The following is a 25,402-nucleotide window of genomic DNA, read 5'->3' as shown; positions in this document are numbered from 1 at the left end:
AAGGACTTGGATTGAAATTATATAAATATATACTGTACAAGTACAGGGCTGGCCATAGGCAGAATGTTTTTAATACGCTACATGACGGTGCATGCACTGAACTTCGCAGAATCTGAAAACTGATATATATGTGAAAAAGCTTTTAAGGATGAGAACAAGCTTTCAGCTCTCGTGTTTGCAGCAGGAATCTTGAAAACGTGCTCAAGGATTGCACCCTTAAAGTTCCCTTTCCCTTCTCCCTTTTTCTTCATCCAACTGGTAGCGACACGTCAGAAACTCAAGGAGCAATTTATAACCAGTTCTTTTAAACGTTTCTTATCTTAACAGTAATAGAAACAGTAATTGTAAGGCGGACGTCATTTCTCTTTTAGTATACATTTAAAGATATGAGTGCCCTTCGGCTTAGTGCACACTTTGTGCCTGTTGTGGCCTGCAAACAATGGGGACAACGTTGGGTTATATACTTTGTTATTGTCTCTCAGCTCAGAGAGCAGAATCAACAAGCCTGCTGGAAAGTTTGCAATTCGCTAACTTCAAACAGCCACGAGTACCTTCCACGTTGTCTGTACAGAGCTGATGTATAATCTCTTGAATGCAGCTGGGGTAGCTCACTCAGCAGAGCACGAGACTCGTAAAATAATAATAATAATAATAATTTATTATTTATACCCCGCCCATCTAGCTGGGTCTCCCCAGCCACTCTGGGCGGTTTCCAACTGAATATTAAAAACAATACAGAATCAGACATTAAAAACTTCCCTAAACAGGGCCGCCTTCAGTTGTCTTTTAAAAGTAAAATAGTTGCTTATTGCATTGACATCTGATGGGAGGGCGTTCCACAGGGCGGGTGCCACTAACGAGAAGGCCCTCTGCCTGGTTCCCTGTAGCTTTGCTTCTCACAATGAGGGAACCGCCAGAAGGCCCTCGGCGCTGGATCTCAGTGTACGGGCTGGATGATGGGGGTGGAGATGCTCCTTCAGGTATACAGTGGTACCTCAGGTTACGTACTTAATTTGTTCCGGAGGTCCGTTCTTAACCTGAAACTGTTCTTAACCTGAAGCACCACTTTAGCTAATGGGGCCTCCTGCTGCCATTGCACCGCCGCTGCACGATTTCTGTTCTCATCCTGAAGCAAAGTTCTTAACCTGAGGTACTATTTCTGGGTTATCAGAGTCTGTAACCTGAAGCGCCTGTATCCTGAAGCGTATGTAACCCGAGGTACCACTGTACAGGACCGAGGTCGTTTAGGGCTTTAAGGTCAGCACCAACACTTTTAATTTTGCTCGGAAACATACTGGGAGCCAATGAAGATCTTTCAGGACCGGAGTTATATGGTCTCGGTGGCCACTCCCAGTCACCAGTCTAGCTACCGCATTCTGGATTAATTGCAGTTTCCGAGTCACCTTCAAAGGTAGCCCCATGTAGAGCGCATTGCAGTAGTCCAAGCGGGAGATAACTAGAGCATGCACCACTCTGGCAAGACAGTCTTCATATCAGTCATGGGTTCGAGTCCCCTGCGGGCCAAAAGATTCCTGCATTGCAGGGGGTTGGGCTGGATGACCCTCGTGGTCCCTTCCAACTCTACGATTCTATGCCAAAGGTTTTCAACCCTTTTGGGTCCACAGTTCCCTTGAACAGATACCTTCTTTCTGTGGCACCCCTGTGGGGCTCAGGAGCCCAGTTATGTCACCCCTTGCCTGCAGAGCTGGAAGCCTCTTTTTCAAACACTCTCCCGTGTGGAGTGGTATCTCAGCCTCTTCCCCTCTCCTTGGGAATCTTTCCGGCAGCTGCAGCAGACCCTGCCCCAGAGAGATGCCTCCATCCACTGCCCCACAGGGGCCTGGGAAAAAGATTCACCCAGCCTTAGTCGCCCAACAGAGACTGGCCTCCAGGCAGCCACTCCAGTCTCTGAGCTGCCTCAGCTCCTGGCAACCAGCACCCACTAGCCAGCCCCAAGAGGAAGCATTCACCTGCGGAATTTGTAGCCAGGGCTGCTGCAACGAACAGCCATGCAAGCCTTTGGGAGGCAGAGATGCAAGAGGGCATCAGAGGAATGAGGGAAGGAAAGAGGGACAGAGGCCAGTGTTGCCTGTGGCAGCCCTGACCATCATTCAAGGCTCCCCAAGGTGCCATGGCACACTGGCTGAAAACCACTGTTCTATGCAATTTCTCAAAACCAGTAGGCTTCTGAAATCCTCAGAGCCTGCCAGGTTTATAAAAGATTTTATAGCTTCCAAGACAAGACAGACACAAGAGAAGGGCAAAGAAGGTTATTTGTGTATGCCACTAGTGCGGCCCATGTTTTGATAGCCCAAAAATGGAAAATGAGCGAGGTCTCAACTAAAAAAATGGCAACTTAAGCTGATGGAATGTGTAGCTTGTAGACCTAACATATAGAATAAGAGAAGAAGAACATACGTTTAGAGAAGATTGGGAAATGTTTATTGAATATATGAGGGGGAATTGTGTACACTTGAAAACGTTGGCAACATTAAGATAAATGCAACAGTGTAAATAAGTTTTGATGGATGTAATAATGGAATTCTGAATGGTTCAGTTTATGTAAAATATGTACGGATTTATGGTATGCGAAATGAACCATGGAAAGAGAAAGGAAGTCATTGATATTTTAAGGATGTTTCAATGAAAACATAAAATTAACACACACACACACACACAAAAGATAAGGGCAGTGTCATTTGAACTAGCCAGATGTTTAACTGAGAATCGATCAGTCAGTCCATCCTTTGAAAAATAAGACTTTAGAGCCAACTTGCTCAAAAATGGCAACTAGTCCTTCCACTTTCGCCACTACAATCTTGGTTTAAGGAGCCATTTGGCGCCTAGCTTATGTGTCTGAATTTCTAACACTGAGGGGAAGATAGAACGAGGGATAACTCCCTCTTCTTCCTGCAGTTTTTCAATGGGTCCCCATATATATTTATCATGACCATTGCAAATGGGAAGAACTCAGCTACCACACTGACATAAGTGGACCAAACAACCATCAAAAGCACCCATGTTGCCAGGACGTTTCCCTTCACCTGAAAGAGCCGGCCACTTGTGCAGGCACACACTTGCTCGGAGACTGGCTTATTGTTTCCATCCAGTCAGCTCTCTCCTAAGCAGCCTTGGCTGCTGACAGAGCAATACGGACAACAGCAGTAGCTGGAGAGATAAAAGCTGACGGACACTTACAGCTGCCTGTCAAAGCCCGGCTGATTCGGTTATCGGCAGACAGCTGCTGCCTGGGAGACACAGCTGCTTCCCTTCTCTTCGCCAACTGGCTCTTTAAAAAATAATAATAATAGAATAATAATCATACAAGTTGCTGGAAGTGGAGCTGGGCACCTGGCTCTTGCAGCGAGGTGTATATGGGAGAGCACACAAACAGCATTTCCCACCCTTTTGTGATCACTGGGCTCGGTCTGAATTGCCGTCCTTTCACTCTTCACCCAAAAGACATTTCTCCTTTTACGGATTCCCAACAAGAAGCTACAGTAAGAACTGGATATGGAACAACTGATTGGTTTAAAATTGGGAAAGGAGTACAACAAGGCTGTATATTGTCTCCCTGCTTATTTAACTTATATGCAGAATTCATCATGAGAAAAGCTGGGCTGGATGAATCCCTAGCCGGAATTAAGATTGCCGTAAAAAATATCAACAACCTCAGATATGAAGATGACACAACCTTGATGGCAGAAAGTGAGGAGGAATTAAAGAACCTTTTATTGAGGGTGAAAGAGAAGAGTGCAAAATATGGTCTGAAGCTCAACATCAAAAAAAAAAAGATCATGGCCACTGGTCCCATCACCTCCTGGCAAATAGAAGGGGAAGAAATGGAGGCAGTGAGAGATTTTACTTTCTTGGGCTCCATGATCACTGCAGATGGTGACAGCAGCCACAAAATTAAAAGACGTCTGCTCCTTGGGAGAAAAGCAATGACAAACCTAGACAGTATCTTAAAAAGCAGAGACATCACCTTGCCAACAAAGGTCCGTATAGTAAAAGCTATGGTTTTCCCAGTAGTGATGTATGGAAGTGAAAGCTGGACCATAAAGAAGGCTGATCGACGAAGAATTGATGCTTTTGAATTATGGTGCTGGAGGAAACTCTTGAGAGTCCCGTGGACTGCAAGAAGATCAAACCTATCCATTCTGAAGGAAATCAGCCCTGAGTGCTCACTGGAAGAACAGATCGTGAAGCTGAGGCTCCAATACTTTGGCCACCTCATGAGAAGAGAAGACTCCCTGGAAAAGACCCTGATGTTGGGAAAGATGGAGGGCACAAGGAGAAGGGGACGACAGAGGACAAGATGGTTGGATAGTGTTCTCGAAGCTACCAGCATGAGTTTGACCAAACTGCGGGAGGCAGTGGAAAACAGGAGTGCCTGGCATGCTCTGGTCCATGGGGTCACGAAGAGTCGGACACGACTAAATGACTAAACAACAACAACAAGGTCGGTGGCATTCGGCGTCACCTCTCTCCCAGGGTATTGATCAATTTCCTTAAAAAAACCACTAACCAACACTGGAGAGAGAACCCCTTTAAAAAAGGCACAACTATTAGAGATGTGCACCCTCCCTAACAACTTTGTTTTGTGAGGGACAGCATCCTCAGGCATGCACCTCCAGACGATAGCAATGTCAGGAGCCATCTTGGCACCCGGGTGTCGTCACTCGGTCGCAAGCGGCTGATAGCCAGGTGCAAAATGCGTCTGGCGAATTTTGAACATCGCTGAGAGAGATAGGTTAAAGATGGCCTCTCCTTTTAAATTAGAAGTTTACTGAATTGAAAGTTCTTATGGGATAACAGCGGCCAGAATCTTAGTAGCAAGAAATTGGAAAAAATACAGCAGCAACTTAGACGGCGGATTGGCAAATCCTAATGGTAGAATACCTGCAGCTAGCAAAGACGACAGGAAGGATAAGAGGCCAAACAAAACAAATAGTCTATAAGGATTGGAGATTTTTTAAATAATGCTTAAAAAATTACAGCATAAAAGGAAACTTCTGGGCAGAATTAGACTGAACCTTGCTTTGTATAAATATAACTTTGTAGGGAAGTTAAGAGAAACTATATAAGAAATATGTAACTGTGTGGAATAAGATAATCAATAGATAAAGTACAGTGAGACTAACTGGAAGTCATGTCTAATTTCTTGTTTTATAAGTTTTACAATCGTTTACATCATTGGGAGCACAAATGATGTTAGTTTTAAGAATTGTGTTGTTTCATATATTGCTATTGTCTGTTTGTCAATTTATAGTTTGTTTGTTTATTTGATTGTATGTTTGTTGGTTGGTTTGCTTTCTTGGCATAAATGTATCTATTTTAAAACAATAAAGATATATTTTTTAAAAAATGAATTGAAAGTTCTTGCACTTTGTGTGGTATATCCAAAAAACCACCTATACTGAGCTTTTGCTATTATATAAATCTATTTAAAAGCAGATGATAACTTACCGTATTTTTTGCTCTATAAGACCCACTTTTTCCCTCCTAAAAACTAAGGGGAAATGTCCGCGTCTTATGGAGCGAATGCAGGCTGCGCAGCTATCCCAGAAGCCAGAACAGCAAGAGGGATTGCTGCTTTCACTGCACAGCAATCCCTCTTGCTGTTCTGGCTTCTGAGATTCAGAATATTTTTTTTCTTGTTTTCCTTCTCCAAAAACTAGGTGCGTCTTGTGGTCTGGTGCGTCTTATAGAGCGAAAAATACGGTAATTTACACATTTTCAATCTGCTGACAGCTCTACTTTTTAATCCCAGATTTGTTCCAATGGCAGCACTGAGTATGTGTTTCTACACAAGTGAGGGGGCTTCAAAACGAAAACAAAAAAGCTTTAATTCACCGGAATGATCAAGGCATTTAAAGTATAGCCACCTCGCTGCACAGAAATCCTTGAGAGAGTTGGGAGGGGGCAGGGAATAGGGTATTTATCAATTTCCTTAAAAAAACAACCGGCATTGGAGAGGCCATCCCTTAAAGAAAGTTTCAACAACTATTAGAGATGTGCAGCCTCCCTAACAACTTTGTTTTGTGAGGGACCGGACTTCTTCAAGCAGACGTAACGGTAAAACCAGGCTTGTCATTAGCCAATTACTTGCTGAACTAAATCAAAAATCTCTTTAACCTCCCCTGGAGCAGCTGAAAAGAACATCATGCTGCTCTTGCAGACGAGCGGGAGCACAAATATCTTGCAGGAAATGGGGGGATAGGAAAGGGCAACATATCGATATACCACCCAAAACCGGCTACAAGTTCATATCGTGAAATCAATTTCATAGTTTTGGACCTGGCAATATATAGTGAATCGCAATGTGTTAGGGCTGGGCAATATATTGTCCAAAACCAGTTTTAAGTCCATATCACGATATTGGGTTTCAGAATTTTTGACCTAGCACTGTATTGTGAATCATGATGCGTGAGTTTGTGCTATGCAAAAATCACAAGGTGGGGAAAACTGTGAAGCCAGTTGGTGCTTCTACATAACGCCAACTTTGTTCCAGACATTGCAATATACAGTGGCGTAGCGTGGGGGGTGCAGGGGGGGCCGACCGCACCGGGCGCAACATCTGGGGGGGCGCGCTCGCACTCGCAGCTCTCTGCCCCTACCTGGCTCCACGGGTTAGGGGGCGCAAATTACTTGCCTTGCCCCGGGTGCTGACAACCCCTGTTACGCCACTGGCAATATATCAGTATATCACGAGGTTAAGCTGGTGATATAGCACAAAGCTGAAAACTAGATTTCACCCAGCCCTACTGTTCACCTCTGCATAAAGGTAAAGGGACCCCGACCATTAGGTCCAGTCATGGCTGACTCTGGGGTTGCGGCACTCATCTCGCTTTATTGGCTGAGGGAGCCGGCGTACAGCTTCCGGGTCATGTGGCCAGCATGACTAAGCCGCTTCTGGCGAACCAGAACAGCACACGGAAATGCCGTTTACCTTCCCGTCGGAGCGGTTCCTATTTATCTACTTGCACTTTGATGTGCTTTTGAGCTGCTAGGTTGGCAGGAGCAGGGACCGAGCAACGGGAGCTCACCCCGTCGCGGGGATACGAACCGCCAACCTCCTGATCAGCAAGTCCTAGGCTCTGTGGTTTAACCCACAGCGCCACCCTCTACATAGTTCCATCCTTATTTCAGACATCTTGATGTATCAGTATACCACAATGTTTAGCTGATGATATACAGTGGTACCTCAGGTTAAGTACTTAATTCGTTCCGGAGGTCCGTTCTTAACCAGAAACTGTTCTTAACCTGAAGTACCACTTTAGCTAATGGGGCCTCCTGCTGCTGCCCCGCCGCCGGAGCACAATTTCTGTTCTCATCCTGAAGCAAAGTTCTTAACCCGAGGTACTATTTCTGGGTTAGCAGAGTCTGTAACCTGAAGCATATGTAACCCGAGGTACCACTATATTGTGATGTTTAAAACTGGGTATCGCCCAGCCCTCAGAGTGGTGGTGGTTTATTTGCACCTTGGGATCTTTGACATTTCATAAGCATACCTTTAGTAAAGAGAACAGCCCCTTCCTGCACATGAAGCTGTTTCCCTTCCTCTACCCCCTGCTAGCATCAATGAAATCTCATAGATTTCTGTTACATTGCCTTAATCTGCTTCTCCTTAGGTATGTTTCACCCCTTCCTTTCCATAGCAAGCCTGGGATTGAAAGGCTTCTGTATGCTTTAAGCCAGGGGTCAGCAAACGTTTTCAGCAGGGGGCCAAGTCCACTGTCCCTCAGACCTTGTGGGGGGCCAAACTATATTTTGAGGGGGGGAAATGAACAAATTCCTATGCCCCACAAATAAGCCAGAGATGCATCTTAAATACAGTGGTACCTCTGGTTACGAACTTAATTCATCCCAGAGGTCCATTCTTAACCTGACACCGTTCTTAACCTGAGGTACCACTTTAGCTAATGGGCCCCCCCACTGCTGCCGCGCCGCCGGAGCACGATTTCTGTTTTCATCCTGAAGCAAAGTTCTTAACCCAAGGCACTACTTCCGGGATAGCGGAGTCTGTAACCTGAAGTGTTTGTAACCTGAGGTGTTTGTAACCCGAGGTACTACTGTAAAAGGACACATTCTACTCATGTAAAAACATGCCGTCCACAGGCCGGATTTAGAAGGTGATTGGGCTAGATCCGGCCCCCAGGCCTTAGTTTGCCTACCCATGCTTTAAGCATGTGCGACGGCTGAGCCTCACTCTAAGAGCCTCTTCCTCAGTTGTGCACATACAAAGGGGCTCTTAAACAATGGTGTCCGGAACAAAACTCTTAAGACAAAGATCCCAGGATAAGAAAGAATACAAGAGCAGGGATTAAGGGCTCTGGGGCAAAATGGCTCAGCTATACAATGAAGACAGACTTTCAGCGCATGGCAATACCCTCACTGAGAGAGAAAAAAGATTTTCCACTCTAATCGGAAAGAGTGAAGGGAAGAGAAAGGAGGGAGGGCGAAACGCTGCCCAAACAATCTCTCTTTGCAACTGAAAGCTGCTCTGTGGTAGTGAAAAATGAAGAGATACATCATAAAATAAAAGTGCATGCTAAAATAAGTACCTGAATAGGCTTCCCTAAACCAAAAAGGTTTTAGCAGGTGCTGAAAATTATGCAGTGAAGGCACCTGCCTAATACCAAAAAGCAGGGAGCAGCTTTCTCCCGACTGAAGTGCAGAGTACTTGAGGATCGGGATATTCACAGGGAAACCAAAAAGCTTGTTTACAAAGCTATTGTACTACCAACCTTACTGTATGCTTGTGAAACATGGACCACTTATGAACGCCATCTCTAACTCCTCGAAAGATTCCATCAACAGTGTCTCCAAAAAATTGTACACATCACTTGGGAAGACAGGCAAACTAATGCCAGTGTACTGGAAGAAGCAAAGATTGCCAGTGTCGAAGCGATGATTCTTCAACATCAGCTTCGCTGGACTGGTCATGTTGTGCGGATGCCTGATTATCGTCTTCCAAAGCAACTACTCTATTCCGAACTTAAAAATGGAAAGCGTAATGCTGGTGGTCAGCAAAAGAGGTTTAAAGACTCTTTCAAGGCAAATCTTAAAAAAAAAAAAAATGTAGTATGAACACCGACAACTGGGAAACACTGGCCTGCGAGTGCTCCAGTTGGAGAACAGCCTTTGTCAAATGTGTCATGGGTTCTGAAGATGCTCGAACTCAGGACGAAAGGGAGAAACGTGCTAAGAGGAAGACACGCTTGGCAAACCCTCACCTTGATCAACTCCCGTCCAGAAACCTATGCCCCCACTGTGGAAGGATGTGTGGATCCAGAATTGGCCTCCACAGTTACTTACGGACTCACTGTTAAAACCATGTTATGGAAAACAATCTTACTCGGCTACGAGTGATCGCCAAAGAGGAGGAAGAATATCAATAAGCAGGGAGTTCCAGGGAGTATGTGCTACTCATGAAACTAAATAGTGCCTAAATGATCTGACAGAAGTGTTCAAAAAGAATAACTCCTATAACATGATAATTTGCATGGCAATTCCTTTGGGCCAAATGAGAATTTTGCCGAGAACCAAAACGCTAGCAAACCACAGGGCTGACGCAGAACGGACGTTAGCATTTTTCTTGCTGATAGCTAACGAAAACACACACCATCCCTTGCTTTATTCTTAAGCAATCCACAATTACTGTTTTCAGTACTTCACAATTTGTTTGTGTTCCTGGAAGATAAAGATAGATTTGTCAGCTGCGTGAGCGCTGCCACAAAACCAAGTTCATGGTCAAACCATGATTTCAAGTAGGTTGGCAACATTATATCTGGACTATTTAAGGCTGAAAATGCTTATCACTTCATAGGAGGCCTTCATCAAATTGCAGAACTACAAAGAGACAGCGAGATATAAAGGATGCCTTTATTGCAAAGGTGCATAAATCACCAACAAGAGGTTAAATGAACTTTGCAAGCAACATAGGTTTCTTTGGGCCAGCCTGATGTTTGTTTTCCTGCCACAGACTGGTGATGGAAAAGAGCAGATTGCTGTTTTCCAAACATTTTCTGTTTTAAATGAAAACACAACCAACTTTGTTAGAATCTCCTTGCACACAATGAACCACACTGCCAATCATACAACAAAATAGAAATCGTGAATCTGTAAAATATATGAACGCGATATAGCCCTGTGCTACATTCGAGACAACATTTTATTTCCGGTGCTCAGGGTTTAAAATTAACCAAAAATATAACTTGCTGTTATTGTGATCTCCGACTTAAAATTCTGCATATTTCTCAAATATTGAAGTGAGGGGCAGAATGACATATTGTCAATGTGCTATGACATTTGGATGTTTAGAGACTATTTCATACACTTTATATATATTTCTGTCTTTTAGAAAGTGTCAGTGGGAACCCTTTACAGTTGCAAAACTAAGAATTTGAAGTCTGATTAATCAGAACTGAACATTCTATGCCAAGAACAGAAACCTTTAATAGGTTAAATTGCCTAGAATAATTGGGCACCTAGTTGCCTTGATCTGATGCTGTTGCTTGTGAATTTCTAATACTGATTAATCTGATGCTAGTCTTTAAGAATCTGAAATATTTCCCTGCCCCTGATAATGCAAATATTTTCACAGACATATGGCAGCTGGGTTGGATTAACGTAGAACAGCTTTCACTGAATTCCTCTTGGCATGCTGACGCTGTATTATTAAGTCTGTTTTAAACGTCTTATTTTTAAACCATTTGCACTGCACCGTATGGCAACACAAACGGCACCAGGAGGCATGTGTATGGAATTTTGAAAGGGAAAGATACAGATAAGGAACAGGGCATGGGGGGGGGGGGGGGTGTTAAGCACTCTTCCTGCCAGGATAAAGGTAAAGGTAAAGGGACCCCTGACCATTAGGTCCAGTCATGGCCGACTCTGGGGTTGCGGCGCTCATCTCGCTTTACTGGCCGAGGGAGCTGGCGTACAGCTTCCGGGTCATGTGGCCAGCATGACTAAGCCGCTTCTGGCGAACCAGAGCAGCGCACGGAAACGCCATTTACCTTCCCGCTAGAGCAGTACCTATTTATCTACTTGTACTTTGACCTGCTTTCAAACTGCTAGGTTGGCAGGAGCAGGGACCGAGCAACGGGAGCTCACCCCATCACGGGGATTCGAACTGCCGACCTTCTGATCGGCAAGTCCTAGGCTCTGTGGTTTAACCCACAGCACCACCCGCGTCCCTTTCCTGCCAGGATAGCTGCAATCAAGCTGGCAACCCCAGGAGAAAGGTGGGATTGAATACTGCAGTCTTAGAAACTCTCGATCTATAAACTGGATGCCAAATGGCACCTTAAACCAGGGTTACAGTCTGCAAAACGGAATGCCTAGTTACCATTTGGGGGCCATATGGCTCGAAACTCGTATTTTCCTATGCGACTTTTCGGTTCCTGAAATTCCTTCCGATTGTGCAGATAAAATATACCATATTGGCCTGAATATAAGCCTCACTTTCCCCCCAAATTCTGACCGGGAAAAGTTAAAGTGCAGCTTATATCCGCAACCTTGCGGTACACAGCCAGGAGCGCAGGGCAAACAGTGCCAGGAGCACGGCAAAGCGGTGCCCCCCCCATGGTCCCCCATCCTCTCCCCCAAGGCCGGGGGGAAGAGAGCAAGGAAGGGGAAAGTCAATGCAGTGTGGCTCCCCACCCCACCCCCCAGCAGCCAGGAGCCATGAGGAATGGAGCGGCTTATATTCAGGTATATTTTTCTCCCCCCCCCCCCCAATTTTAAAGGTGCGTCTTATATTCGGGTGCAGCGTATATTCAGGCCAATACGGTAATTTATAGAATTCTATAGGGTGGGGTATACGTGTGTGGAAATAGTCCAGATGAAAGGATCCTCAGGCAGTACCTCCGGATGGTGGAGATGTCAGGAGCCATCCTGTTACCCGGGCAACTTCACTCAGGTTGCAAGTGGATGATAACCAGGTGTAAAATGCGCCTGGCGAATTTTGAACGCAGCTGCCGGGGATAGGTTAAAGATGGCCTTTCCTTTTAAATTAGCAATTTAATGAACTGAAAGTTCTTGCACTTTGTGCAGTATATCCAAAAGCCACCTATACTCATGGAAATCTATTAAAATCTATTAAAAAGCAAGTGATAACTTAATTTACACATTTTCAATCTGCTGAGGGACCTACTTTTTAATCCCAGGTTTGTTCCTATGGCAGCACTGAGTATGTGTTTCTAAATAAGTGGGTGGCTATATATATATATATATATATATATATATATATGCGATAATTCACTGGAATAATCAAGGTTTTTAAAGTACAGTGGCACCTCGAGTTACATACGCTTCAGGTTACATACACTTCAGGTTACAGACTCCGCTAACTCAGAAACAGTACTTCGGGTTAAGAACTTTGCTTCAGGATAAGAACAGAATTGTGCTCTGGCGGCGCGGCGGCAGCAGGAGGCCCCATTAGCTAAAGTGGTGCTTCAGGTTAAGAACAGTTTCGGGTTAAGAACGGACCTCCGGAACAAATTAAGTACTTAACCCGAGGTACCACTGTATAGCCAGCTCGTGTGCACAGAAATCCTGGACGGGTTGCGGGGGGGGGGTGGATAGGTCAAGTGACTTTGCACAGGTGTATTATATTGGTGTACGATGCTCAGCTTTTGCAAAAAAACACTTACTGACCAAGACAAGGAGACTCACCTGTGCGAACAGCCTTCCACATACGCATAATTTGCCTATTTGTACCACATCGCTTGCAATTTGGCGTGCTCAACCGCTTCTCATAAAACAAGATTCCTTGCTTTCTTTTGGGTTCCCTGTCACAGTAACGGATCCGAAATAAGGTATCACCAGAACATAAAGAAATGTGCCCTTAATTTAAAGAACCACCAGTTTACTGCCAGTGATTAAGAGAGTCCCCTAATCAACTCAAGCTTTTGTTAATCTCAGAGACTGCAGCCCTAATCAGAACTTCAGTGCTGTGTAGTCAGAAAGATCCTTAAGAATCAATTGACATTTTTACAGTCCTTCCCCCTGAGATCAAAAGTTACCAGCTTTCTCCCTCCAGAGGCTTAAACAGCTGTTGATTAGCCTTGAACTCAATCCAGTAAAATGGCAACACACCACCCCCAGAGACAGCGTGCTATTATTAACATCTGAAATTTAATACACTTTTAATAAGTGCAGATCTCTGATGTACTTTTCATTGCTCTTCATTTCAACAGCTAAACGAATAAACACATGGGTCATTTCATTTTAAAGTTGTTTTTAAAGATTTTCCCTTCTTTCACTTGTATTCCAACCCACCCCCCCACCTCCCGATCTGCAACTCTGGCTGTTCCCCAGACATTCCAAAATATTACTGAACACTTAATGGAAGTTAAAAAGTAAATGTGTGTAAGAGAGAAAGAGAAAGAGCTGGACCAGAGCTGTGCATGTTGTGTACCAGGCAGATACGTGGGGCTACCATTGAAGGTGACCTGGAAACTACAACTAATCCAGAATGCGGCAGCTAGACTGGTGACTGGGAGAGGCCGCCGAGACCACATAACACTGGTCTTGAAAGACCTACACTGACTCCCAGGACGTTTCCAAGCACAATTCAAAGTGCTGGTGCTGACCTTTAAAGCCCTAAACGGCCTTGGCCCAGTATCCCTGAAGGAGTGTCTCCACCCCCATCATTCAGTCCAGACACTGAGGTCCAGCTCCGAGGGCCTTCTGGTAGTTCCTTCACTGCGAGAAGTGAAGCTACCGGGAACCAGGCAGAGGACCTTCTCGGTAGTGGCACCCGCCCTCCCATCAGATGTCAAGGAAATAAACAACTATTTGACTTTTAGAAGACATCTGAAAGCAGCCCTGTTTAGGGAAGTTTTTATGTTTGATGTTTTATTATGTTTTTAATATTCTGTTGGGTGCGGTATACAGTGGTACCTCGGGATGCAAACGGGATCTGTTCCGGAGCCCTGTTCGCATCCCGAACAGAACGTAAGACGTGACAGCGTGTCTGTGCGTGTTGCTGCTTCCATGCATGTGCGTGACATCATTTTGACCATCAGCGCATGCGCGAGCGGCAAAACCCGGAAGCAATGTGCTCCGTTACTTCCGGGTCACCGCGGACCTCAACCCAAAAGCGCTCAACCTGAAGCTCATTTATCCCGAGGCATGACCGTAAATAATAATAATAATAATAATAATTATTATTATTATTATTATTATTATTACCATGTCTGGACACATCAGAGGTAATACCATGAACTGGGGATAATAATAATAATAATAATAATAATAATAATAATAATAATAATGCTTTATTTATTTAGACCCCACCCAGAAGTAGACGACGGCTGGTTCATACGGCATCATCACAACTGCTTGGTACTGAGGATTATCCAACCATATGCACGAACTCAAAGTAGGACTACTAGCAACAAGTCATTTGAAAAACATTGCTATTAAGATGAGATGTTTGCATACTATCCAGATTTAAATCACCCAAGCCAAAATCAAGCTATGCTGCCCACAAGTGCAATTCATTTATATTCTGATGATAAGACTGTTATCTTTACAGGAAATTAACGCGTTTCCTGACCGTAGGGCACAGTAAACAAGAATTGCACAGAAACCCAACCACACATTTCCACACTTACAGATGAGCCAATGCAATTTTATACAGCAAGCATGGACAAGAAAGACAGGGCAATATTCATACAGGATGCAAATACCAAAATGAAGTTAAGATAATAAACACTAGCAAAGTAAATGGCGGAGTTGTGGGCTCTCTGTCCCCCGCCACAGTTACATTTGGGTCTCTGGTCTTGGAAAACTGGGTGGTCTTTACATACCAGGCACTAGGAAGCGTATAAACAGAGCAGGGAATGTGACAGGTTTTTCAGAATCTCATCTGCCTCCTGGGAAATATCCATGTCTCCATCCGTTGACTGATCCACTTTAAAATTCTTAGTTATAGTAGCAGCCCCTTGCTATAGCCTTTCCCAGTTCTTCTTCATTAATTCAGGAAGTACATTAAAATGCTCTCAAATGATGTGCTCATCACATCATCAAGAATTATATAGGAACAGACAAAAGTGGATCTCATTGCGTGGAACTCAACATCATCTATGAATCCCGGAAGACCTGCTCCCTGCCTTGCAGTCCTTTTTCCACCTGGTCTGGGAGGGCGAGGTCCTCACTGACTCCAGCTGCAAAAGCTGAGGCTGCTGAAAAGGCCAGAGGCCATCTTGGCTGTGAGTCCTGGAAGACCTGTTCCCTGCCTTGCCATCCTTTTCCCACCTGTCTGGGAGGGTGACACCCTCATTGACTCCAGCTACAAAAGCTGAGGCTGCTAATAAAGGCCAGAGACCTTCTTGGCTGTGAGTCCCGGGAGATCTTTTGCAGGGCAGCAGTTGAAGAAGGAGCAAAAAGGGTTTTCTTGTGTGTGTGTGTTTCTTTGTGGCTGATTGGCTGCTCTCCCTGTGCAAAGGTCAGAGGGGGCAGGGTTTCTGTTGAGGCAGGTGATTAGCTGTGGGAGGAGCTTATCAGAGTTTGCAGGGCAGCGGCGCGCGCCTAGTGGCGCGCGCAGTTTGATCCATCTTTTAGATTTAGGGGAGCTAGTCTCAAACGTCTGTTGGGGGAGACCTAGGTTTTTTTGTGGGGGGAGTTATTTTTCCTGTCTTCACGCTTTTTATGATGGAGGACCGCTGTAGCCACCCCCAACGACACGTTCTCAAGATGGAGGGGGAGGGAACAGCTGCAGTTGCCTGCGGTTCCTGCGCAATGTTTGCCATCTTGCCAAAGGTTGCAGGCAGCTTTACCTGCAGCAATTGCATGTTGATTGCCCTCTTAAAAGACAAAGTCCAGCAACTGGAGGAACGTGTAGCTACGCTCCAAAGAATTAGAGAGCTGGAGCTCTTCTTGGAAGCAACAGAGCACACCGTCTCCACCAAGGAGGAGACAGGGGACTCCCCTGAGAAGGACGCTAGTTCACCAACACAGGAGCCAGATATATGGAGAAACGTGACTCAAAGAAGTAGGAGGCCCAGGGTTCGCTCTGATTGTTTAGAAATACACAATCGCTTTGAGGTCCTCTCCCCTAGCATGGAAGACGAAGAGCAGACTCCATTTGAGGATCTCTCCCTCATTACAGTCGATCAGGTATATGAAGACGAGCAGCAAAGTCAGTCCTCAGGGAATGTGCAGGCGACCTTGGAGCGGACAGCTCACGGAAGAACCCCGACCAAACCTAAGAGGAGGCGTGTAGTGGTGATAGGGGATTCCCTACTGAGGGGAACAGAAGCAGTGATCTGTGGGCCTGACAAGATGTCTCGGGAAGTGTGCTGTCTCCCCGGGGCTAAGATCCAAGATGTAACTGAACGACTGCAAGGAATCATAAAACACACTGACAAATACCCCTTCCTCTTGGTTCATGTGGGAACCAATGACACTGCAAGCAATAGCCTCCAGAAGATCAAAAGAGACTACGAGGCTCTGGGCAGGAAATTGAAGCAATTAAATGCACAAATTGTGATCTCATCTGTCCTCCCAGTTGAACGACGTGGCCCAGGGAGAGAGGGGAAAATAGTGGAAGTGAACAGCTGGCTTCGCAAATGGTGTAAACAGGAACGGTTTGGATTCTTAGATCACGGACTGCAGTTTCTTGAAGATGGACTTCTGGCAAGCGATGGGCTGCACCTCACAACGGTTGGGAGAAATGTTTTTGCCAAAAATCTCAGAAACCTCATCAGGAGGGCTTTAAACTGACTAATGTGGGGGAGGGAGACAGTGCTCCTGAAGGTAGGAGTCTATCAATTGATGAAGATGATCATCCAAATGTCATAGACCAAATGGAGCAAACAGCACACAGACCTAGTGGTGGGAGGAAAAAATCCTTAAATAAGAGACACGGGGGAATGATTAATGGACTTCAATGTCTGTACACTAATGCGCAAAGCATGGGAAATAAACAAGATGAGCTTGAGCTCTTGGTACAGCAAACTAAATATGACATAATAGGCATCACTGAAACCTGGTGGGATAAGTCCCACGATTGGAATGTAATAATGGGGGGATACAATCTATTTCAGAGAAACAGACCAGACAAGAAAGGAGGAGGAGTGGCGTTATATGTCAGGGATGTGTATACCTGTGAAGAGATCCAAGATTTAGAACCTCAAAGCCAAAGTGAGAGCATTTGGGTCAAAATTAAGGGAGAGAAGAATAACAGTGACCTCATTGTGGGAGTTTACTATAGATCCCCAAGCCAAACGGAGGACATAGATGATGCCTTCCTGGAACAGATGGCCAAGCATGCAAAAGGAAGGGAGATAGTAGTAATGGGGGACTTCAATTACCCGGATATTTGTTGGATGTCAAACTCAGCCAAGAGCATAAGGTCAAACAGATTCCTCACTGGCCTTGCAGACAACTTCATTGTCCAGAAAGTGGGAGAAGCAACAAGAGGAACAGCCATTTTAGATCTGGTCCTAACCAATGTTGATGACCTGGTTAGTGGGGTAGAAGTGGAAAGATCATTAGGCGCGAGTGATCATGCTCTTCTGAAGTTTACTATACAGCAGAAAGGAGCAGCCAAGCATACTAGGACTCAATTTCTTGACTTTAAGAAAGCTGACTTCATAAAACTTAGGGAAGTGCTGGGTGAGATCCCATGGACAGTAATACTAAAAGGAAAGGGAGTTCATGATGGCTGGGAGTTTGTTAAGAGGGAGATACTAAAAGCACAACGTCAGGCAATACCAATGAGACGAAAACATGGAAGGTGCCTAAAGAAGCCAGGGTGGCTATCTAAAGAACTTTTAACTGAGTTAAGATTTTAAAAGGATGTGTACAAAAAATGGAAAAGGGGGGAAACCACCAAAGAGGAATTCAAACAAATAGCCAGCACGTGTAGACACAAAGTCAGAAAAGCTAAAGCACAGAATGAACTCAGGCTTGCTAGAGAGGTTAAAAGCAACAAAAAAGGCTTTTATGGGTATGTCAGTAGCAAAAGGAAGAACAAAGAAACAGTGGGGGCACTCAGAGGAGAAGATGGTGAAATGCAAACAGGGGACACAGAAAGGGCTGAACTCCTCAATGCCTTCTTTGCCTCAGTCTTCTCCGATAAAGAAAACAATGCCCGACCTGAAGAATTTGGAGCAAATGATTCAGCAAAGGAAACACAGCCCAGAATAACTAAGGAGATAGTACAAGAATACTTGGCTAGTTTAGATGTATTCAAGTCTCCAGGGCCAGATGAACTGCATCCAAGAGTATTAAAAGAACTGGCAGATGTGATCTCAGAACCACTGGCAGTCATCTTTGAGAATTCCTGGAGAACGGGCGAAGTCCCGGCAGACTGGAGGAGGGCAAATGTTGTCCCTATTTTCAAAAAGGGGAAAAGAGAGGACCCAAATAATTACCGCCCAGTCAGTCTGACATCAATACCAGGGAAGATTCTGGAGCAGATGATTAAGCAAACAGTCTGTGAGCACCTAGAAAGGAATGCTGTGATCACCAATAGTCAGCATGGATTTCTGAAAAATAAGTCATGTCAGACTAACCTGATCTCGTTTTTTGACAGAATTACAAGCCTGGTAGATGAAGGGAACGCAGTGGATGTAGCCTACCTTGATTTCAGCAAGGCATTTGACAAGGTGCCTCATGATATTCTTGTAAAGAAGCTGGTAAAATGTGGTCTTGACTATGCTACCACTCAGTGGATTTGTAACTGGCTGACTGACCGAACCCAAAGGGTGCTCATCAATGGTTCCTCTTCATCCTGGAGAAGAGTGACTAGTGGGGTGCCACAGGGTTCTGTCTTGGGCCCGGTCTTATTCAACATCTTTATCAACGACTTGGATGATGGACTCAAGGGCATCCTGATCAAATTTGCAGATGACACCAAATTGGGAGGGGTGGCTAACACCCCAGAGGACAGGATCACACTTCAAAATGATCTTGACAGATTAGAGAACTGGGCCAAAACAAACAAGATGAATTTTAACAGGGAGAAATGTAAAGTATTGCACTTGGGCAAAAAAAATGAGAGGCACAAATACAAGATGGGTGACACCTGGCTTGAGAGCAGTACATGTGAAAAGGATCTAGGAGTCTTGGTTGACCACAAACTTGACATGAGCCAACAGTGTGATGCGGCAGCTAAAAAAGCCAATGCAATTCTGGGCTGCATCAATAGGAGTATAGCATCTAGATCAAGGGAAGTAATAGTGCCACTGTATTCTGCTCTGGTCAGACCTCACCTGGAGTACTGTGTCCAGTTCTGGGCACCACAGTTCAAGAAGGACATTGACAAACTGGAACGTGTCCAGAGGAGGGCAACCAAAATGGTCAAAGGCCTGGAAACGATGCCTTATGAGGAACGGCTAAGGGAGCTGGGCATGTTTAGCCTGGAGAAGAGGAGGTTAAGGGGTGATATGATAGCCATGTTCAAATATATCAAAGGATGTCACATAGAGGAGGGAGAAAGGTTGTTTTCTGCTGCTCCAGAGAAGCGGACACGGAGCAATGGATCCAAACTACAAGAAAGAAGATTCCACCTAAACATTAGGAAGAACTTCCTGACAGTAAGAGCTGTTCGACAGTGGAATTTGCTGCCAAGGAGTGTGGTGGAGTCTCCTTCTTTGGAAGTCTTTAAGCAGAGGCTTGACAACCATATGTCAGGAGTGCTCTGATGGTGTTTCCTGCTTGGCAGGGGGTTGGACTCGATGACCCTTGTGGTCTCTTCCAACTCTATGATTCTATGATTCTATGATCTGCTCCTTGCCTTGCAGACCTTTTCCCACCACGGAAGGGCAGAACCTAGACTGACTCCAGCTGCAAAAGCTGAAGCTGTTAAGCAGACTACTGAGCTGTGATGTTGTTTAGGGTTGTTGCTGTTCTTGCTTTAATTTTTTGTATCTTGATTTTTGATCTTACTATGACACGTGGAAACTGTTGCGTGCCGAGGTCCCCAGGGCCACCCCAAATAACTCACACATCACACCAAAATTTTAGTTTAAGGTTTTGGCATAATTTTGGCCACAACTTTATTAAAATACAAACATGTGAGTAGTTGCTTAGGCATTGGTTGCAACTAGCTGCCCCCACCATGGGGGACAGACTGACAGTCCGCACGCATGCGAAAGTCAGAAAAGGGGAATACACTTGGGGCTAGCTATGGAGCAGGGAACCTGCCCTCAGCCCACCCCAAATGCAGCCAGGAGCTTTTACAGTGGCCCGAGCCCCCTTGACAGGGTGGACAAGCAATAGTTAGCCCCCGATTCCTTTAATGGAATCCCTTGCAGCAGCAGCATTAGAGGGGCAGGCACAGCCAATCCATGCCCCTCAACCAACCAAACCATAAACCAATGCCTAACCGCAACCTTACAAGTTGTGACGATTTGCTATGCAGTAGGCAAAAAAACCAACTGGCCCAGCCAATCTGCCAGATGGACAAAATTCCTACCGGGCCCCTGCCCCAAGATCAGACGACCCCATGACAGGCATAGCAAGGTCAAAGCGAACAACCCTAAATATAGGGAGGGAGGGACGGGCAATCCGATGCACGGGCGAAAAGAGGAAGCCCTAGCCTCGTGCAAAGAGTTTTAGCATTTGTGGCTGTCAATCAACAAATGGCAACATTAACTTCTTCCCAAAAACAAGGGAAGCCCCATCGGATCAGTGGCCAACAATCAATTAGCCCCCCACAACTTTGGAGTGTCCTGGAGGCCCCAACCGCAACACGCGCTCTCCATGAAGGAGAACACGCTTTGTGTACTTTTGGACGTTTCATTTATTGCTTGACTATTTTTGTTACGTACACAATTAAGCAATTTTTTTTAACATGTTGTAAGCCCACCTTGAGCATGGCTCCAACTACGGAAAGGAGGCGTACAAATAAAAGGATGTACGCATGTATCTGGAGCAAGTCTTGCTCAGAAATACATGACTGGTGCGCATATAAGCAGTGAGCAACCTGCCCCTCAAACAAAGTAGAGGTTCTCAAACTCGGGTCTCATAAGCCACTGGTTGTTCGAGGGCTCAATCCAGATCTTCTGTGGAAAGGTTCCAGAAGAGTCAAAAGTCTCTTGGACCTGGACCCGATTCTTTTCAGAGGCTGAGGCCCATTTTTATGAGGCTCAGGTTTATCAAACAGGCTAAAAATGGGGCCCACGATGGTCAGAATAACACGCTGGTACAACCCACTAACTTTCCCCAGAGACTTTACCCATTAAAGGAGCTCTTCTCAGAGGCCTGGCTAAGGCTCCCTAGTTTTCATAATACGGCATTGGTTTTGATAGTGACGCTGCAGAGGAAAGGTTTAGAAAGTGGTCTCTCAAGACACACCCACCCAGCAATTTTCAAGTGGTCCACGCAAAATGAAGATTGAGGAAAGCTGCAATAGCATATGCTTGAGCTTACTGCATGGTGCGTTGGTTATCAGTATGGCATGCGGGTGGCGCTGTGGTCTAAACCACTGAGACTCTTGGGCTTGCCGATCAGAAGGTTGGCGGTTCGAATCCCCGTGACAGAGTGAGCTCCCATTGCTCTGTCCCAGCGCCTGCCAACCTAGCAGTTCGAAAGCACGCCAGTGCAAATAGATAAATAGATACTGCTGCGGCGGGAAGGTAAATGGTGTTTCCCTGTGCTCTGGTTTCCTTCACGGTGTCCCGTTGTGCCAGAAGCAGTTTAGTCATGCTGGCCACATGACCCAGAAATCTGTCTATGGACAAACGCTGGCTCCCTCGGCCTGAAAACAAGCGCCACATCCCATAGTCACCTTTGACTGGACTTAACTGTTCAAGGGTCTTTTACCTTTTTTATGGCTGCCCCAGTAGTCCAAATGTCAAACAGGTGGAATCCAAGTTAATGATGGTAGTACTTTTTTTCCAGTAGGATAGTCCTATTCTGTCAACATAGTTGGTCCAATAAAGGTTTCATCCAATCCATTTCCAGCAACATCTACTGACTTTTAATAACCTGTTATGTAAATATTATCCACATGGATTATTATTATTATTATTTTGGGAAATGTTAATAGCCAGCTCGTATTAAAAATATCTGCAATACTCCTTAAGATGTTCATGAAGACAATTGTTTTTCTTTGTCCTTTTGGAGAGAGATGCAAGGATGTTTACACTCCTTGAGGCATGTAATACCGGACATCCTTCACTTTATGTTTCCGGGGGCGGGGGGCAGGTTGCTTGCCAACTTCAGAACAAAATGAAGCATATTTTAAACAAATACGTGCTCCGAAAAAAATTATCATAACAAAATACTGGCAGACTTTTAGACAGCTTCTATCCTTGCAAAAATAGGCAACAAATATTTTTGCAACGCAAGCCTTTCAAACAAAAGGACAGATAAACTCTTCACCCACTGGCAAGCAAGTAAAATATACAGTATGTGCAGGACTGGTAACCATTTGCCAATATTATAAAATCCTTCTGGTGTTTAAAATGTCAGCTTCCTGAGTAGACCAAATAAAGACAACAGACAGTGCAAAGTTATAAGCAGAAGCAGCAGTTTTCCCTTTGAGACATTTGGCAGGTGCTTCCGAGCTCTAATCTCGAATTTTGTGGTGTTGTAATAAAATGTCTGCTTCTGCCCCGCATTGATTTCAACTGCATACCGAAATGTGCAAAACAAAATTCGCAAGCGCACAAACTTAATGCCGATGGTTCAGTGACCCGTTTTTGACATGTATTCTCTTCTGAGCATTTTAATTTTCCTCAGGAACAGAATCACAGATTTGTAGAGCTGGAAGAGGGACCATGTGGGTTGTCATCCAGTCCAGGAATCTTTCACCCAGTGTGAGACTCGAACCCACAACCTTGATATTAAGAGTCTTATGCTCTACCGACTGAGCTATCCCTCTGGGCTCCACTTCTTCTTTGCACTTGGTTGCGTGTCGAGGTCCCCAGGGCCACCCCAAATAACTCACACATCACACAGAATTTTTGTTTAAGATTTTTGGCATAATTTTGGCCACAACTTTATTAAAATACAAACATGTGAGTGGTTGCTGAGGCATTGGTTGCGACTAGCTGCCCCCACCATGGGGGACAGTCTGACATTCCGCACGCCTGCGAAAGTCAGAAAAGGGGAATGCACTTGGGGGTAGCGACGGAGCAGGGAACCTGCCCTCACCCCAAATGCAACCAGGAGCTCATTGCTATGGCCCGAGCCCCCTTGACAGGGTGGACAAGCAATAGTTAGCCCCCGATTCCTTTAACGGAATCCCTTGCAGCAGCAGCATTAGAGGGGCAGGCACAGCCAATCCATGCCCCTCAACCAACCAAGCCATAAACCAATGCCTAACCGTAACCTTACAAGTTGTGACGATTTGCTACGCAGTAGGAAAAAACCAAATGGCCCCAGCCAATCAGCCAAATGGACAAAATTCCTACCAGGCCCCTGCCTCAAGAGCAGACGACCCCCTGACAGGCATAGCAAGGTCAAGCGAACAACCCTAATTCTAGGGAGGGGGGGACGGGCAATCCGATGCACGGAGCGAAAAGAGGAAGCCCTAGCCTCGTGCAAAGAGTTTTAGCATTTGTGGCTGTCAATCAACAAATGGCAACATTAACTTCCTCCCAACAACAAGGGAAGCCCAATCGGATCAGTGGCCAACAATCAATTAGCCCGCCCCACAACTTTGGAGTGTCCTGGCGGCCCCAACCGCAACACGAACTCTCCATGAAGGAGAACACGCTTTCTCCTTATTATCCATTCCTACGACATCCCGTAAGGTAAAAATCAACCCGCTACTTTTCCCAAAAATCAAATCTCAACATTTTCAGAAGAAAAACACCACCACTCAGATTGAAAGTCTACAAAATGCTCACCTTTAAAAAAATTAAAAAGTTCTTTAGAATTAGACCCATTGCCTTCTCTGGAAGGATACTGGTAAGGAACATTTTACTTGGTCTGCCCGTTTCACCCTGGGCTCTTTTACTTGATTCCTTGTTTGGCTGGTCTCACTAAATAGAGAAGGCCAGTACTGGGAGCTTGTCATTATTCTCTTGGCTCAGTCTGCAGGCCTGCCTGTCAGTTACAGCTGTTGCCTTAGCCTCTAACTCCACATTGTTATCTCTAAGCCCTTTTCAGCATTTGTGCGTTTCACATCAAGAAACAAAACACACAATCCTGCTCAAAGCCAAATCTCACATGAGAATGAACACAACACTCCTCCTTCACCCAGAATGCATTAAAAAAACCCATACAAAACACACCAAGGTCAGTGACACAAAACTATTCAGTCCAGCTTGCACCGAGAAAAATTAAATGATGAAAACGATCGCCAAATTGTCTGATTTCTTTTAATTGCAAAGCAATTGCAGATGACACAAACTCAACCAAGTTGGACATTTGTCAGGAAATGGTGGGTTCCTTCTTTGTCTTCCTGCTTCTCACCAGCCACGGTTTCCCGTGGGATCTTAATCGGCAAACCACAGTTAGTACCGTTCCACCAAAAGCCTGGTTTGTAAACCATGGTTTGAAATTGGTCTGCAAACCATAGTTTAAAGGCAAGCTGCTATCCGTAACTTCCCGGTTTGGAGATTGCAGAAGATTGTGGTAAAAGAGAAACGAAAACACGGAAAAACCTGCATGCAGGAGCAGCCGTGGAGCAAAAGACCCATGCCTTGCAGGGGGTTGGACTAGATGACCACTGTGGTCCCTTCCAACTCTATGATTCTATCATCATCATCATCATCATTTATTGAGTTTATATACCGCCCTATACCCAGAGGTCTCAGGGCGGTTCACAGAAAAGATCACAACATATATAATCAGAATAAAAATAACAACCCAATAACACACCCACCCACACAAAAGGGTCTAGGATGTCAATCAGGTCAACCAAAGGCCTGGTTAAAAGGGAATGTTTTACCGTATTTTGCATGGTCTCTGCAGATTTCCTAGCACTACTGACAGGGATTTGATACCTTCAGAAAACTCAGTATAGTGGTACCTCAGGTTATAGACGCTTCAGGTTACAGACTCCGCTAACCCAGAAATAGTACCTCGGGTTAGGAACTTTGCTTCAGGATGAGAACAGAAATCACGTGGTGGAGGTACAGCAGTGACGGGAGGCCCCATTAGCTAAAGTGGTACTTCAGGTTAAGAACCATTTCAGGTTAAGAATGGACCTCCAAAACGAATTAAGTTCTTAACCCGAGGTACCACTGTACAGCTCCTGCTCATGAGAACGCACCTTTAAATCACTTATATGAGGAAATTCGTAATGGCGAAAGGATTCCACCCCGCCCCCCATGTTCCTCCTTGTGAGTCAAACATAGGCATATCACAATACTTGGGGACATCTGCTTTTGATGTGGGAGCAGAAACCCCTCTGCAAAAACTTTCCAGCGCTACAAAAAGTTATGACCCTTGACTAAGAATGAAAAGTTCAACACGCTGCGAA

The 25,402-nt window shown here is 45.2% G+C and overlaps 1 protein-coding gene across 1 annotated transcript in view; it reads right to left on the bottom strand.

Annotated features, from left to right (window-relative positions):
• Positions 1-25,402, bottom strand: part of MYO10 (myosin X) — a 203,143-nt gene that overhangs the window by 143,854 nt on the left and 33,887 nt on the right. The gene's annotated exons all lie outside the window — the stretch shown is intronic.

Source organism: Podarcis pityusensis (assembly GCF_964106645.2).
Source record: "Podarcis pityusensis genome assembly, chromosome: 7".
Lineage (NCBI taxonomy): Eukaryota > Metazoa > Chordata > Lepidosauria > Squamata > Lacertidae > Podarcis > Podarcis pityusensis.
This window is presented reverse-complemented; position numbering and strand designations above follow the sequence as displayed.